This window comes from Balaenoptera musculus, chromosome 9 (genome assembly GCF_009873245.2).
Source record: "Balaenoptera musculus isolate JJ_BM4_2016_0621 chromosome 9, mBalMus1.pri.v3, whole genome shotgun sequence".
Taxonomy (NCBI): domain Eukaryota; kingdom Metazoa; phylum Chordata; class Mammalia; order Artiodactyla; family Balaenopteridae; genus Balaenoptera; species Balaenoptera musculus.
In genome coordinates, this window is record NC_045793.1 from 98,136,519 (window position 1) to 98,141,103 (window position 4,585).

Consider the following 4,585-nt stretch of genomic DNA (forward strand, 5'->3'; position numbering starts at 1 on the left):
CTCAGCTGGAGGGGCTGGGTTCTAGGCCGCACCTCACCCACCCCACCCCCTTCCCTTCACCCTGACCATCTCGGGAGTCAGGCCCTGTGCAGAGGCCATGGTGACTGGCAGAAGCCCTTTCCCACAAAAGGTTCCCTCAACGGTGTCCAGGTCACCTGTCTGCCTTGTCCCTCTGGCCTTGGGACCTCTGCCCAAGGGTGCTCACTGCAGTATCCCCTGCCCCCAGCCCCTCCCCGTTGGGAGCCCCCAGCCCCGTGTGCTGCCTCCACACAGACTCCCCGTGGAGTGGGGACTCCTCCACGGGGCCACTGTCCCTCCACAGTTTGGATGTGACACACACCCTGTCTGTTGGTCTGTCCCCTCGCAAGGCTATGAGCAAAGCGCCTGTCTCCTTGTGCCCCCTCTAAGACCTGGGCCTGTGTCTGAGTCTAATTCCCAAGAAAAGCTGTTCAGCCAAACTTAGCACAAAATGGCAATTCTGGGGTTGAACTCTACCTAGCAACAAGATTAGCAGCTGATTTTGCAAACTGGTATTTTTATCTCTGGGACTGGAACGGCTGAGAAAAGTGCCCTCCTCCTGCACCACCTGGGGACCCCGCATCCCCAGACGCTCCTCCTGGCCCCAGGCCCGGCTCTGCCTTCCCTTCTTGCTTGCGGGGGTCCCTGAGCCCTGGGGGTGGGGACGGGGATCGTGAGAGCCTCCTGTGAGGAATGTCAGCCCCCAGGTCCGTGAGGAGACGCTGGGTGGATGCTGAGGCTCCCGAAGCAGCCTGGCCTCCTGTCCTCACTCACTGTCTCCCTTTTCCTTTTCCTCATCCCTCTGTCCCCGCATCCCAGATCATTTGCACTTTCCACACTGTGTTGTGCCTCGTGCCCCATCAGACGGGGTTCTGTGGGGCCGGGGTCACAGCAGGCTGGGTAGCTGCAGGATGCTCTGGACCACTTCCTCGCACCCCCCTCCCAGCTCCTCTCTGCCTGCCTTCTCTCCGCCCCTCACAATGATGGGAACCTTCCGGCAGCCTCCAGCCCCAGTGCCATTTGCGTGGGTTGCCATCTGCCAGGCTGTCATCTAGCAGCCATCATGGCTCCTCATTTTAGAGAGGAAATATTGTGACGGTAAAACGTCCCGGAACTGGACTTCCAGTTCCAGAACAGGATGGATGGCGTGGACTCCCTTTTCCAGCTCCTCCTCCCTGGACATAATCCAGCAGACACCCATTAAAGGATCCTGAAAGCTGGAAAGAAGAACGCAGGCAGGCTGGGGCCATGGGACTTGAGAAAAACATGTTGTATGTCCCGGCGTTGCTTTTTATCTCCCACATACCCAGGGCTGGCGCAGGGGCCTGCAATCTGAATCGCCACTAGGCATCGACAAAACAGGCAGACAACAGGAAAGGCTGCCCTTGGACCAAAGGATGGGAGAGGGGAGGCCCAACAGAGCTGGTGCTGTGGGCTCCCCCACCAAACACCTAAGGGAGAAAGCGTCATGGAGCCCTGCGTCTCCCCATCTCCAGCCAGTGCCACGCAGAGCCCCAGGCCCAGTGGAAGCACGCTGGTCTCACAGGCCACGCTACCATGCAAGAACTCCAAAAACTAAACCTTGGAACCCTAACCCATAAAAGGAGGCCTGAAAGTATACATTAAACCTGAAAAGGGTGACTTCCTGCAAAAATAGAGGAGTTAAGTAAGATTAAGACTCATAACATAATAACCAAAATATCCAGGATACAGTTGAAAATCCTTCGTCATACCAAGAACAAGGAAAGCCACAATTTGAATGAGAAAAGACAACCAACTGAGGGCAATGACAAGCTCAACTGGCAGTTGGAAGTATGGGGCGAGAATTTTGGAGCAGCCATCATAAAAATGCTTCAATAAGAAATTACAAACTGTCTTGAAAAAAATGAAGAAATGGAAAGTCTCAGCAAAGAAGTTTTATGTTTTTTTATAAAAATTTTCTCTATAAATATTTTCTACAAAGTAAAAATTGTACCTACAATTGTTGAGTTTTTATCATAAATGGATGTTGAATCTTGTTAAATGCTTTTTCTGAATCTATTGAGATGATCATATGGTTTTTATCCTTCCTTTTGTTAATGTGTTACATTGGCTGATTTGCAGATGTGGAACCATCTTTGCATCCCTGGAATAAACCCCACTTGACCATGGTGTATGATCATTTTAATGGATTGTTGAATTCAGTTTGTTAAGAATTTTTGCATCTATGTTCATCAAGGATATTGGCCTGGAATTTTCTTTTCTTGTGGCATCCCTAGTTGGTTCTGGTATCAGGATATTGCTAGCCTCATAAGATGAGTTTGGGAGAGTTCACTCCTTTTCTGTTTTTTGGAAGAGTTTGAAGAGGACTGGTATCAATTCTTCTTTGAATGTTTGGTAGAATTCACCAGTGAAGCCATCTGGTTCTGGACTTTTGTTTGTTAGATTTTTGATTATGGATTCAATCTCCTTACTAGTAATCAGTCTGTTAAGATTTTCTATTTCATCATGATTAAGTCTTGGTAGGTTGTATGTTGCCAGGAATTTATCCATTTTTTTCTAGGTTGTCCAATTTTTTGGTGTATAATTGTTCATTCCTCTTTCATTTCCGATTTTATTTATTTATTTTATGTATTCTCTCCGTTTATCTTGGTAAGTCTAGCTAAAGGTTTATCAATTTTATCTTTTCAAAGAACCAGATCTTAGTTTCATCAATCTTTTTTCTGTTGTCTCTTTAGTCTCTATTTCACTTATTTCTACTCTTTGTTATTTCCTTCCTTCTACAAACTTTGGTCTTTGTTCTTCTTTTTCTTTTTCCTTGAGGTATAAAGTTAGGTTGTTTGAGACTTTTTTTTGTTTCTTGAGATAGACATTTACTGCTCTAAACTTCCCTCCTAGCAACGCCCAGCTGACCACGGCACTACAGGACCCAGCGGCCAGCGTGGAGCAGTGGAAGAGGCAGTTCTCCCTCTGCCACGATGAGAACGACCAGCTCTGGAACAAGATTTGATGAGCTGGAAGAGCAATGCAGTGAGATAAACAGAGAGAAGGAGAAGACTATCCAGTTGAAGAGAAGAGTTGAGGAGCTGGAATCAGAACTCTGAGAAAAGGAGACTAAGTTGAAAGACCTCCAAAAACAAAGTGAAATCATTCCACAACTCAGGTCAGAGTGTGAATACATCGCTGAGAAATTAGAGGCAGCAGACAGTCAGAACCTAGAAGACAACGTGTGTTCTCTGAAGACAGACACTGAGAAGAGTAAGTACTGACAGCGCCACCTGAAGGTGGAGCTGAAGAGCTTCTTGGAGGTGCTGGATGGGAAGACTGACGACCTGCACGACTTCCGCAGGGGCCTCTCCATGCTGGGCGCCAACAACTAGGGCCATTCCTGAGTCCCCAGCGTGTGCGTGAGACAGAGTAGCCCTAGGATGTCCTCCCATTCGCATTGCTTCTGTAAATGCAGGTGCAGGTTGTCGTGTTTCCAAACCAGGGATGCCGTCCACTCTCTCCTCTCCAGAATAGAAATCTCCCCTCGCTTCTCTGGCCTTGCAAGTTTGCAGACAACTGGACAATTCTGACTCAGGAATGCAGAACTAGGTCTACCTTAAACGTTTATGCAGTCAGGGCAGGGATGTTTATATCTTTCTTAAGGGCTGTTGCAACCATATGAACTGAAAGAGTATTTTCTAATCCAAATATAAATACCCTTTCCACCTCCTTTTTTTGAGTAGCATTCATAGTATTTGAATGTCCATCAGGCCTCAGTGTATGGGGGTGTGGTGACAGCAACTTCCCTCTCAGTATATACAGAGATGCTTTAAAACAACCACTTAGCAGAGACTTGTCCCGCGAAAGAAAACAAGTTTCTGGTGGGTGTGTTTTCTGGCACGGGAATTGCCTATATGCACTCCGCCTGCTTCCACCCGCCCCCAGTTTGTAGGGTTGTGACAACTTTCCTTTTCTTGGTTTTAATTTCTGAGATTACCATGCTGTGTGGACAGCATGCAGTGAGGGTGCCTAACACAGTGCCTAGCACAAAGTAGGTGCTTAATAAATATTTGTTTAATTGAACGTATTTTTTAAAAAAAACACTTCCCTCTTAGAACTGTTTTTACAGCATCCCATCAATTTTGGTATGTTACATTTTTGTTTTCATTTGTCTCAAGGTATTTTTTTGATTTCTTCTTCAACCCGTTGGTTGTTCAGTAGCATGTTGTTTAGTCTCCACATATTTATGAATTTTCCAGTTTTCTTCATGTAATTAATTTCTAGTTTCATACCATTGTGGTCAGAAAAGATGCTTATATGATTTCAATTTTCTTAAATTTATTAAGTCTTGTTTTGCAGTCTAACATACAAGCTATCTTGTAAAATGTTCCATGTGCACCTAAGAAGAATGTGTATTCTGTTGCTTTTGGATGGATTGTTCTATAAATATGTTAAGTCCATCTGCTCTAACATGTTGTTTGAGACCAATGTTTCTTTATTGATTTTCTGTCTGGATGTAAGTTGGGTATTAAAGTCCCCTACTACTATTGTGTTGCTATCTATTCCCCCCTTTAGGCCTGTTAATATTTACTTTACATAT